The sequence below is a fragment of the Rhinatrema bivittatum genome, chromosome 1 (genome assembly GCF_901001135.1).
Source record: "Rhinatrema bivittatum chromosome 1, aRhiBiv1.1, whole genome shotgun sequence".
In the NCBI taxonomy this organism is placed as follows: Eukaryota; Metazoa; Chordata; class Amphibia; order Gymnophiona; family Rhinatrematidae; genus Rhinatrema; species Rhinatrema bivittatum.
The window spans coordinates 56,476,497-56,490,279 of NC_042615.1; the positions used below are offsets into that span (position 1 = coordinate 56,476,497).

Genomic DNA, 13,783 nt, shown 5'->3' on the forward strand with positions numbered 1-13,783 from the left:
CGCACCGCGGCTCCCCCCTGCCTCCTGGGGACAGCCGGCGGCAAAAGACAGCACATCACCCACCCCCTTGTATTTTTTATTTTTCTTGGAGGAGCAGAAAATGCCAGTTTCCTTGCTGGAAATAAAGCGACCCCCAAGGGTCTGCCTTGTCTTTTCGGGTCTCTCGGTTTGGCTGCTGCAGGCAGATAAGGAAAGCGGCGTGCGACTGGGGGGGGCAGCGTAATCCGCGGCTTTCATCGCAGGCCGCTCGAGGGCCCCCGCCGAAGCCGCCCTGCCTTCCCTGCCCCTTCCAGCCCAAGTCACGGAGGACCTTTCGTTTGCCTTTAGTTTTGCTAACTGGGGCTCTCGTTCTGGGGGGGGGGGGGGACGACAAAAGGCCCTGAGCGGCCTGGAAAGCAGGGGTACAGAGAGCGCCTTCAGGCCACCTTCCCTGCGGGGCCTCGGCGGCTGCGGAAAAAGTAAAAAGCTGCGAAAAGTACAGAGCCGCATGATTGTTTGCGGAGGGAGACTTCTTAAAACAGAAAAGCCCCCACCTCTTTATTGATTACCAATCTCGCCCCCCCCCCTTAGAAAAAAACAAAGTGTTTCAGCTCCTTCGGTTTCTCTTTTACTGCAGGCACAGGCAGCAGCCAACTTATTCCGGAGGAAAGCTGCAAGGGACCTTTCTATTATTATTTCTACCCGAAACAAAGCCCTCCAAAACCCCGCAAACCTCTGACACGATCGCTCCAGCTGCGGCCACTTCTCCTGCGTGCAATCAGCCTGCGCGTGCAATTTGGCAGCTCAAGGCGTGACGTCACACGCCGTGACGCCAAACATAGTGACGTCATGCTTTGAGCGGCCAAATTGCACGCACAGGCTGAATGCACGCAGGAGAAGTGGCCGCAGCTGGAGCGATCGTGTCAGAGGGCCCGTGCAGGCATCCATCTTCACCAGCGGGGCCGCTTTCGCCGCTGGCTGCCCCCGGGAGGCAGGGGGCAGCCCCCAGGAGGCAGGGGAGCTGCGGTGCGTCTCCGGAGGAGGGCTGCAAGAAAAGTAAGCTGTCACATGTCGCTTTTCTCCTTTTTCGCTTTCGTTGCTTCGGGAGGAGGGTAGAGAGGACTGGCCATCCCGAGCGTAGGAGAACCGTCAACTTCCTGGTACCTGTCATTTCAAATGTCATTTACCAGCGCACCCAGGTTACTGTATAGGCGATGAATAGCGCTCTATACAATAAAATGGATTGCGCGGGCCTAACCCTTCTCGGACGCTTCTTGGACGCGGCTTGCATTTTCAAGCTATTTAAATACAGTATCAAGCGGTAGGTGAGCTGGACTGTGTGTGTGCGGCAAACGCGGGTGCGCCCGGCACTAACGCAGCTCTTCCTACCGCTCCTTACTGTATCGGCCCGTAAAGAAGCAGGACGGCAGCTACACTGATGGTATGCTGCATGTGTTAATAAACAGAGATGTGCTTCGGGTAAAAATTTTGAGTCGGGCTACGTTTCGGGGCTCCCTGTGGGAATTTCATTTTTCCCGCAGTTCGGGTTTTTTTTGGGGGGGGTCCCCGATTTTCGGGTTAGTGCGCACTAACTCCCGATAGCACGTACTAACTCAAAAATGAATTTTTTTCCCGAAATTTTGGAAAAAATTAAATCGTTTTTCGGTTCTCCCGAACCATTCCGAATTAGGCAATTTCATTGACATTGCCTAATTCAGGAAAATCGACTGCACATCCCTATTAATAAATGTGCTCAACTCAGTCTCTAGTCTGAGTCCTGGATTTATGAAACAAACATGGGACAGAGACATTCCACAATTTTATTCCTTAGCTATTTCACAGCTACCCTTAAAATATTTCTTAGTTATCAACAAACTTAAATGAGGAAAGTTAAGTAATAGAGTTTTATCATCAATTCGAAAAAAATCTAGTTCAAGCTATTGGGACCTCTCCATAAGCTTCTAGAAATGATTGGCATGGCAGCTGATTTAATTAGGGCTCAGCTCCACAGAGCTGGCAGTAGCACAAATCAAAACTTCAAATCACACATCTCTGCAATCAAATAAAAAAAAAAAAAAGAACAAAAAAACCACAAAGAAAAAAAAAGGGCATCTTTAATGATTCCAATTGTATAAACTATCAACTAAATTAGCAGCAATATTTTTTTTGATTTGGAAGTGCTAATCTTTTGACCATATGTAGTTACAAGCAAACTACTTGGAATGGAGGATTTCTTTCGACTTTTCCAGCAGACCAGATGTTTCAGTCTGATGAACACAGGGGATTACAGAACGATAGGGCTGTCCTTGTCACTAGAGAAATACCAGCCATAAAAAAAAAAAAATATGTATGGCTGCAAACTGGCACTAATAATTTCCAGCAGCAGAAATTGAAGCATAAATATTACAGTTAAGCTGACAGGTTGTCATATTTTGTGATATTCAAGTTGAACGCACACTTGCAAATTAGGATGTATAAAAAAAAAAAAAAGAGAGAGAGTGATCCAATTACAGAAACTATTCTATTAACACTGTTCTGCCCCTATTAACTGTGAGCAGATTGGAGAAATTATTTACCTGATAATTTCATTTCCCTTAGTGTAGAGAGATGGACTCAGGACCATTGGGTTTATGCTCCTCTGCCAGCAGATGGAGACTGAGCAAGCTGATGTTACAGTATATATAACCCTGCAGTGACCCCAGCCTGCCAGTATTCTCTTCAAAAGCAACTGTGGACAGACTAGCAAAAAACTTGATTAAAAACAGATAACCAGAACTGTACTCAACCACCATAATCACTGAACTCACTTCAGAATCTAGTCACCCCAAGTTAGGGACTGGATGAACATTTACCAGTAATCCCTTGGGACTCAGAGCCCCACAGGAGGACTATTGACACACTCATGCGGCAGAGCTGAGTCCATCTGTCTACACTAAGGAAAACAAAATTATCAGGTCAGTAATTTATCCATTTCCTAACTTGTAGACAGATGGACTCAGGACCAGTGAGATGAACATAAGAACTTAAGATATGCCATACTGCGTCAGACCAAGGGCCAATCAAGCCCATTATCCTGTTTCCAACAGTGGCCAATCAAAATCATAAGTACCTGGCAAGTACCCAAACATTAGATAGATCAGAAGCTACAACTGCTTATTAATTACCATCATAGTAGTTTATGGATTTCTCCTCTAGGAACTTATCCAAATTTTTTTTAAACCCAGTTACCCTAACTGCTGTAACCACATCCTCTGGCAATGAATTCCAGAGCTTAACTATGCGCTGAGTGAAAAATAATTTTGATTTGTTTTAAATGAGCTACTTGCTAACTTCATGGAGTGCCCCCTGGTCCTTCTATTATCTGAGAGAGTAAATTACCCATTTACATTAACTTGTTCAAGTCCTCTCATGATCTTAAAGACCTCTATCATATCCCCCCCTCAGTCGTCTCTTCTCCAAACTGAACAGCCCTAACTTCTTTAGCCTTTCCTCATAGGGCAGCCGTTCCATGCCCCTTATTTTGGTCGCCCTTCTCTGCATTTTCTCCAGTGCAGCTTTATCCAAAGCTACTCCCCAATAAGGTGGGAGGCTGCCCGCGGTCCAGTCAACACTGCATTTGCAAAGGCTGCATCCTCTTGGGTCTGCACATCCAGACAATAAAAACCTGGAAAAAGTATGTAAGGAGGACCATGTGGCAGCTCGGCAGATATCGACGGGAGACAAACTAATCTCCGTCCACGATACTGCCTGAGCCCTAGTGGAATGAGCCCTAATCTGAGTAGGCAACTGCTTTTTGGCATCCATATATGCGACTGTAACTACCCCCTTAATCCAACGAGCTTTGGTAGCCCATGAAGCCGGATTGTCCTGCTTACTCCCGCCATGGAGAACAAACAGGTGATCCGACTTTCGAAAAGTTTCAGAAAGCTCCAGATACTGCACGACAAGTCATTTGACATCCAAGGAGCCCAAGAGGCGATATTCCTCCACAACCCTGACCTTATCCAGGGGTGGCAAGGAGATGGGCTGATTCAAATGAAAGTCCAAGACTACCTTGGATAAAAAGGATGGAACAGTATGCAGCTGTAATGCTCCCGGAGTCACCTGAAGGAACGGCTCCTGGCAAGACAAGGCCTGCAGCTCAGAAATTTGACACGCTGAACAAATAGCCATCAGGAACACAGTCTTTAAGGTCAATAACTGCAAGAAAAGGCCTCACAGCAGTCGGAACTTAGGGCCTGCCAAAAAATCCAGCACCAAGTTAAGACTCCACAATGGAACTGGTAATCTCAAGGGAGACCTAAGATGCTTCACTCCCTTCTAAAAATGGGCCACATCAGGATGAGGCGACAAGGAAATACCATTCACCAGGCCTCTGAAACAGGCAAGAGCCACAACCTGCACCTTCAAGGAATTAAGGGCCAATCCTTTATTCAACCCATCCTTCCAAAAAATCCTGAATGAGTGGGATCTTAACTGAACTAACACCACCACCCTGCTCCTCACACCAGGCCTCAAAAACTCTCCAACCCCACAGATAAGTCAAGGAAATGGAGAGCGAGCGCAGAGTAAGTTGGCAATCACTGCAGAGGAATAACTACACTATAACAGGCGAGCCCTCTCAAGGGCCAAACCGTAAGACAGAACCGAGTCTGATCCTCTCTTTCTGAGACTTGGCTCAAATCAGTTGTCCAAATACTGGTGCACCAGGCTCCCTTCTTTTCACAAGGCTGCCACTACTACCACCATAACCTTGGAAAATGTTCTGGGAGCAGTGGCTAGATCAAAGGGCAGCGCCTGAAACCGATAATGGTGCTCCAACATCGCAAAGCGTAGAAAGCGCTGGTGTTCCAATCGGATGGGAATATGAACATAAGCCTCTGACAGATCTAAGGAGGTCAGAAATTCCCCTGACTGCACCACCATTATCACAGAGCATAAGGTTTCCATAAGAAAATGAGTCACCTTCAAATGATGCTTGACCCTCTTGAGATCTAGGATAGAACGAAAGGAGCTCTCCCCTTCTTGGGCACAACAAAATAAATGGAATATCACCCCATACTTTCTTGAGATGTGGGCACCGGATCATAACCCTCAGCCTGAAAAGCTCTTGAAGCGTGAACTCCACTGTCTGCTTCTTCTGTGGGGAGTCGCAAGGGTACATCATGAATATGTCCCATGGAATACTGTGAAATTCCAGCGCATATCCTTCTTGTATCACCTCCAGGACCCACTGGTCTGACGTGATCTTGACCCACCTCCGAAAGAAGAGAGACAGAGACGTCCCCCTATCTCTTGTTCCAGAAGGTGGGTCAGCAAACCTTCATTGGGAAGCTTGGGAAGGTCCGCCACCCGAGCCCACTCCTCTCTGGTGCTATCGGGGACAAAAGGACTGAGACCTACCAAAAGGCTGAGTCCACTGAAAGATCAACCCTCTGTTGGGACGAAAGTGCCTGGAACCCCAGAGACTACCTCTCATACCAAAGGGGCACTGTAACTGCTTCTTATCCTCCGGCAACCGAGGAACTGGAAACTTGCCCAACTTATTGGTCAGTTTCTCCAACTCACTCCAAAACAAGAGCGAGCCTTTAAAGGGCATCTTGTTAAGATTAGCTTTGGAGGCTTCTTCAGCTGATCAATTTCACAATCAGAGTTGACGCCTGGCCACTATCACTGAAGCCACTCCTCTGGCCGAGGTACGGACCAAATCAAAGCCTGTATCTGGCTAAAAAGGCGGCCACAGGCTCCATAACTGCTTTGGAATTCCCATCAGACTCAACCACCTCCTCAGAGAGAAGCAGACAAGATTGCACCACTAGGGTGCAACAAGATGCAACCTGTAAAGTCATAGCCATCGCCACCACCACAAAGGCTTGCTTAAGAATAGCCCCAGTCCTATCATGTATATCCTTCAAGGCCACTCTTCCTTCTACGGGGATAGTCGTCCACTTACAGACGGCATATACCAGAGCATCAACTTTGGGAAAATGCAAATGCTCTCTCACAGTGGGATCCAGGGGGTACAGGCCTTCCAATATCTGACCCCCTTTAAAATTTGCCTCTGGGGTATCCCATTCCAGATCAATCAATTCCTGGATGGCATCCATCACCGGGAAAAAACCAAGAGGCTTTACGTAAGGAAACCAAAATAGGATACTTCCTCAGCTGTTACATAGCATCTGAACCAGGAACAAGCAGCAGGGTCCAGACCAAGTGCAGAAGGAACTGGAGCTGGTCCCACTGAACTGCCCTCACCTGCGGAGGAGCCAGTCAAGGAAGAACCAAGGTCTGGTGTCCCTTCAGCCAAGGCCATGACCAACCCATCAGACTGGGAGGAACCAGGCTTAGCAAAGTCCGAGGAAGACAACGCTCCCTGAGTGTCTGAGCAGCACTGACACAGGTTAGAATCCAGGTCAGGCTCAGAAGCCCTAATATGATAGGCAACACAAACAGGAAGCCACTTAGGCTTCTTGCTTACTGGCGCCATCACGGCAGTAGACGTGCATCTGAACGGCTCGCGCTCAAAGGGGAATGCGCACAAAAAATAAGCACCTAGAAGAAAGTGAGAAAGGCGCACGCACAACCTCTGCACCAAGTTAAGCGTATGAACAGTGTAAAATTTGTGCACATAAAAAACATGCTGAAAAACAGAGTGTACAACGCATGCATAGAGCCAACACATTGCACACACCGACTGCCTGTAGAGGGCAGCAGAGCATGCAAGAAGCGTGAAAAAATTATCACTGTGGCCTACCACGCAGTGTTCAAGAAAAAAGCCTAAGTACCGGGCCTAGCCCACTGGGGGTTGCTCAACCTGCCAGACTGCCCAGTTCCCTAACCCAAACAAGAACAAACGTCGGTACAGCAAGCTGAGGATGGAGACCAGAGGAAGTCTTGAAACCCCTCTGTCTCTGATTCAAAGGTAAAACATTTTTTTTTTAAACCTTACCTGAATTCAGCGCTTACTGGCTGAGTACAGGAGACTTGTTTCCAGCTGTGGGGGGAGAGAGCATCTGCTGTCACCACCATGCTCTGCTTCATACACCCACTGCCTTTCAGCTGAACTAGCAGCTAAGCCTACGATGGGAAACCCAGCTACCGAACCAAAACCACTCCAGAGTGACCATCGAAATCACCTCAGGAATTCTCAACTTGGGGAGGGACCTTTAGGTATCACCGAAGGAGAGCGGGGCTCTCTTTTCCTTAATTTAGAATTTCAAGTTTCTCCTTCCAAAAAGCTCGAAGCAATCCCCATAGGGAGATGCGCGTCCACCATCTGCTGGAGATGGAGAATACTGACTGGGGTCACTGCAGGGCTATATATACTGTGACATCAGCTTGCTCTGTCTCCATTTGCTGGCAGGGGAGCATAAACCCATTGGTACTGAGTCCATCTGTCTACATGCTAGGAAATTGTTGTTTATTATGTATATATAAAGTTCTGTTCCTGACTGTAAGCTAGTGTAATGTCGCAGAAGGACCGCAAGCTCCTATAATCCTGTAGTCTTGTTGTTGGCCCTTTATGGTCACATGTTTCTGGCTCCCACTGAGTCTAGGCCCTTCCTATTGGCTCAAATTCTGGTTCATGCCTGCGAGAGAGAAAGAAGAAAGAAGCAAACGGCCTCTCATCTTTCCTTTTCCTTGAAAGGGCACTTCCCTTTTACCATATACATACATACAATAAGTGCACTTAAATCTCCAGTACAACTCCTAAAACAGCTATTTGAACTCTAGAGTCAGTGCTCTGAACCTGAGATCAACCTCTCCTCTTCCCTCCCCCTTAAGACTGCAATCAGTTAAGTTATATGTTTTGATTACCTGTTGGAATAAACATTGTGGGAATTTAGACAAGGTGTCTTCATAGGAGATTCAGTATCTGGTTTAACTGACTGATTAGTGGTGCACAAGTGCTGTGAGATCATTGATAAACACATCTTGTCATAACTTCTTGCTTTATGGATGAATGTTTAGCACAAGTACATAAATACACTTGCAACTAGCAGGCATCTGCAAAACATCTGCAGGGCAATGATGCCAATGCCAATACTTCCATCCCAGCCTGACCCAAGCATTCTTCCTCTTCATCCCCTCAAGCTCTGGCATCCTCTGTCTTTCAACTGGCCGAACCCTCTGCCTCTTCTCTAGCCTCTCAGCTTTTCAACAGAGCATGCTGGTCTCCTCTCTCTTCCAATTGGCCAGTCCCCCTACATTCTTGTTGCTCTCCTCTCCCTTCCAGCCAGCTGGTCCCTCTGCCTCCCTTCAGTTCCGCAGCTTCATGGCTTTGCCAAGTAGCACTCTCTTTGCAAAGTACACGTGATTGTTTACCAACAATGCCCCCTTGGTGCCAGAGTAGCAATAGCAGGCCCCTGATAGATGCCATGGCATAGTTCTAAGCATATTATATATAGTATGTAAGTGTCCCAAAAGGGTCCCTAACTACATCAGCGTCTTCACAGACAGTGGAGTATGAAATAGTAAAGAGGATGCAGTGGCTATTAGACACTACTCAAAGGGAGATGTCTTGTAGGGAGAGCTGTTTCTATAAAGCTGAGGAGCTCAAGTTAGCTCTCTGCTCTTTTCTTCTTTCTCCCATCTTCTATCCTAGTAAGGTGGCTTGAATTCAAAGGTGGAGTTCCCAGGCCTCCAGGATTTGGGAGTCATCTTGAGATCCAAGAAAATCCAGAGGATGAGAGGACCAGAGATGATTTATGGTACAGGAAAGTTAATTTACATATCCTACTCCCTTAGCAACCTAAATTAACCAAGAACTCAACAATATTAAGATAAAAACAGAAGTCCAGAAGCAAGATGAGGCCACATGTATGATTACCACCAGTTGGTGAGAGGTTGTATGTGTGCGACCAGTGCAAAGAACTTCTGGACTCAGAGAATGAGTCTGATTTCTGGAGGCTAGAGTGGCAGACAGAGTTATATAGAGGAGATCTTCAGGGACATAGTAGCCAAGTCCCAACTCCAGTTTGGCAGCCCCTGTTGCTGCTTTGGAAGAGGAAGGTCATCTGGTCAGAGAGCATCACATTGTGTAGCAGGAAGTGATCCTGTAACAAGGACCTGCTTTCCAGGTGATGCATTATTCTCTTGCACAGAAGATGAGTCTCCAAGGGTTACTGCCCAGGAGGGAAAGGTTAGATCAGCTATCATAGCTGGTGATTCAATTATTAGGAATATAGATAACTGGGTGGCTGGTGGATGCGAGGACTACTTGGTAACTTGCCTGCCTGGTGCACAGGTGGTGGACCTTATGCATCACCTAGATAGAATTTTAGACAGTGCTGGGGAGGCAATGGCTATTGTGGAACATGTGAGCATCAATGACATAAGATGTGGGAGGGAGGTTCTGGAAGCCAAATTTAGGATTTTAAATAGAAAGTTGAAATCCAGAACCACTAGGTAGCATTCTCTGAAATGCTCCCGGTTCCACATGCAGGCTGAGCTCCAGAGTCTCAATGCATGTACAAGATGATGGTGAGGGAAGAGGGATTTCGTTTTGTAAGGAACTGGGCAACATTTTGGGGAAGGGGGAGCCTTTTCTGAAAGGATGGGCTCCACCTTAACCACAGTGGAATCAGGTTACTGGTACTAACCTTTAAAAAAGAGGTACAGCAGCTTTTAAACTAGAACAAGAGGGAAAACAGTCAGTCACTCAGCAGCGCATGACTTGAGGGAGGTATCTTCTAAGGATACTAATGAAACAGGGGAGTTAGAACATCCCAATAGAGAAGTTCCAATAAAAGCAAAAGTACGGTAAGTATAAGTAAAGAAAAAACTGAGTTAAAATTTCCAAATTACTTTTCTCAACTGATAAACATATTATTAATATAAACAAAAAGCACACTTTAAAATGTCTATATGCTAATGCCAGAAATTTAAAAAATAAGATGGGAGAGCTGAAATGTATAGCACTGAAGATGTAGACATAAATCATATCTCAGAGGATGGTGGAAGCAGGATAACCAATGGAACAGTGCTATACCAGGGAACAAATTATATCACAATGATACTGTAGTGGGGAGGAGGAGGGGCACTTTATGTTACGGTTGCCATAGAGTCCAACAGGATAAGGTTCTACAGGAGACTAAATGCACAGTAAAATCTTTATGGGTGGAAATCCCATATGTGATTGAGAAAGATTATAATGGTGGGGGTAAACTACCATCCACCTGGCCAAAATGAACAGATGGATAATGAAATGCTAAGAGAAATCAGGGAAGCTAACAAATTTGGTAGCCCAATAACAATGGGAGATTTCAATTATCCGAATATTGACTGGGTAAATGTAACAGGACATGCTAAGGAAGTAAAGCTTCAAGACGGATTAAGTGACTGCTTCAAAGAGCAGTTGGTTCAGTAGCAGACTAGAGGGGGAACTATTTTAGATCTCATTCTTAGTGGAACGCAGGATTTGGTGCCAGAGGTAATGTTGGTGATCACAGTGTGAACAAATCTGATTTAATGACTGGAAGGAGGAAATTAAGTATATCTACAACTCTAGCATTAAACTTTCAAAAGGGAAACTTTGATAAATTGAAGTAAAAAAAACAAAACCCAAAAACCTAAAAGATGCAATTACAAAGGTTATGAATGTACATCAGATGTGGACATTGTTTAAAAATGCCATCATGTAAGCCCAGATCAGATCTATTTCATGCATTAAAAAAAGGTAGTAAGAAAGCCAAACGATTGCCCGCATAGTTAAAAGGCAAGGTGAAAGGCGCTATTTTAGCCAAAAGAACTTCTTTCAAAAATTGGAAAAAGGATCCATCTGAAGTAAAAAGGGAAAAGCATAAGCACTGGCTAATTTGATGTAAAAGATTGATAAGACAGGCTAAGAGAGAATTTGAAAGAGGCAGGCTATAGAGGCAAAAAGACATAATATAAACTTAAAAAAAATATTTCCGAAGCAGGAAGCCTGTAAGAGAGTTGGCTAAACTGTAAGACAATTGAGGGGTTAAATGGGAATTTATTTATTTATTTAACATTTTTCTATACCGACATTCGCACGAGACATCACATCGGTTTCCAGACAACAGCAAATTCAGCCAACAGGGCTTTACATTGTAACTGATATTTAACTGGGGGGGAGGAGGGGGAAGGGGCAGGGCAGTAACTTGGAGCTAATGAGTATGCTGGGAACAGGGGAGGGGAGTACGGGGATTAATTTACAAAAAGCAGGAGTAATGTACATGCTATATACAATCTATTATGTACAGAATTTAGAGAATCTAAATTATGTAAATTCCATACATAAATCTATTATGTATGGAATTTAGAGAAGATAAGGCCATCATGGAAAGACTAAATTAATTCTTTGCTTCGGTGTTACTCTTGAGGATTTTGGAGAGATACCAGTGCCAGAAACAGTATTCAATGATGACGATTCAGAACAACTGAAACAGATCATGGTGAACCTGGAAGATGTAATAGGGCAGATTGTCAAACTAAGGAATAGTAAATCACTTGGACCAGATGGTATACACCACAGAATTCTGAAAGAACTCAAACATGAAACTGAAGGTCTATTACTAGTAAATTTTAACTTATCATTAAAATCATCCATCATACTTGAAGATTATAGGGTGGCCAATGTAACCCTGATCTTTAAAAAGGACTCCAAGGGTGATCCAGAAAACTATAGAACAGTGAGCAGGACTTCAGTGCCAGGAAAAAACATGGAAGCTATTCTAAAGAACAAAATCACAGAACATATGGAAAGACATGGTTTAATGAGACACAGCTAGCATGGATTTACACAAGGGAAGTCTTGTTTCATTAACCTTCTACATTTTTTTTTAAAGGAGTTAAACATGTGGATAAAGGTGATCTGGTGCTTATTGTGTATTTGGATTTTCAGAAGGCTTTTGGCGAAGTTCCTCATGAGAGACTCCTAAGAAAATGAAAAAGTAATGGGATAGGAGACAATGACCTATTGTTGACTGCAAACTAAGAGGAGGACTAAATGGTCATTTTTCTCAGTGGAGAAAGGTAAACAGTGGAGTGCCTCAGGGATTGGTACTGGGACCAGTGCTTATTAATATATTTATAAATGATCTGGAACGGGAATCAAATCTGTAGACACTAAATTATTCCAAGTTGTAAAATCTTAAGTGGACTGTGATAAATTGCAGGAGGACCTTGCAAGACTGGAAGACTGGGCAGCCAAATGGCAGATGAAGTTTAATGTGTATAAGTGCAAAGTGATGCACATAGTGTAACTATAGTGCGGGTTACTTTTCCTTATGTTAGGTCCCATATTAGGAGTGTCCACTCAGGTAATAATCTGGACATCATAGTGGACATTACTTTGAAATCTCTGGCCCAGTGTGCAGTAGTCAAAAAAGCAAAGAGAATGTTAGGAATTATTAGGAAAAGAATGGAGAATAAAACGGAGGATGCAACTTTATATCACTCCCTGGAGAAACCACACTTAGAGCACTGTGTGCAACTGTGGTTGCCGCATCTCAAAAAAGATATAGTTGCACTGGGAAAAAGGTTACAGAGAAGGGCGACCAAACTGATAATGGGGATAGAATGGCTCCCCTATGAAGAAAGGCTGAAGAGGTTAGGGCTGTTCAGCTTGGTAGGGATGTGCAGCAAGGATGGATACATTCGATTTGGTATTTGTATTCATCGGGACACAAATCCATTATATCTGTTTTTGGGGGACCCCAATTCGTCCATTAGTTATATATGGTATTCATTTCCCATTAAAGTTTAAAAAAAAACAAAACAAAACAAAAAAACCCCCATCCCAACCCTTTAAATTTAATTAACTACAACCCCCTACCCTCCTGACCCCTCCAAGACTTGCCAAAAGTCCCATGTGGTCCAGCGGGGGTCCTGGAGCGATCTCCTGCACTCGGGCCGTCAGCTGCCGGTATTCAAAATGGCACAGGTAGCCTTTGCCATTGGTCGGCCCCTGTCACATGCTCCTACCATGTGACAGTGGCTGACCAATGGCACCGGTAGCTCCTGTGACATAGTAAGGGCAAAGGTTACTGGCGCCATTTTGAATACTGGCAGCAGACAGCCCAAATGCAGGAGATCGCTCCAGGACCCCCGCTAGACCACAGGGACTTTTCGCAAGTCTTGGAGGGGTCAGGAGGGTAGGGGGTTGTAGTTAATTAAATTTAAAGGGGTGGGATGGGGTTTTTTTTTTGTTTTGTTTTGGGGTTTTTTAAACTTTAATGGGAAATGAATACCATATGTAACTAATTATTGGCAACAGGATGCTGCCCTTGATGGACCCTCAATCTGAGCTAGTAGGGCAGTTTCTTAGGTTCTTATAATCCATAAACCTACACTGAAGATTACTTTGTCTGTTCTAAAAAGGTAGTTTCAGGCTAGAGTCAGAGGACTGACTAGCATGAGGGTGAACCTACCACCCTCACGCTCATCTGTAACTCTTCAAGCAGGTGAAACTTGGAAATTCTCCTGGACTCCAGAGATCTGCATATTATAGAGCAGATACAAATACAGGGAATGTCACAGGGTTTTTATATGTCTTCATTCCATGTGAGAATCACTAGATCACAATGGTGTACAGACTTAACACTCACAGACAAAGGATGAGTTATAAAGGCAGGCATACAAACAGGTGAATATTCAAGGTAAACATTAAAAATCTAAGGGTGCATTTCAAACACAGGCATATAAAATGCATGGCATAATCTCTAAAGAATATACTATGAGAGAATCTGGAGGAAAGAGTTTCCCAATGCAACAGATTTCTGTGACTGTATTACAACTGACTGGATTTTGATTTCTGTATGGAATGCATCAGATACAA

The 13,783-nt window shown here is 44.6% G+C and overlaps 1 protein-coding gene across 5 annotated transcripts in view; it reads right to left on the reverse strand.

The window, feature by feature from the left end:
* The window catches only part of SH3D19 (SH3 domain containing 19), a 247,586-nt gene that overhangs the window by 96,647 nt on the left and 137,156 nt on the right, over positions 1 to 13,783 (reverse strand). The gene's annotated exons all lie outside the window — the stretch shown is intronic.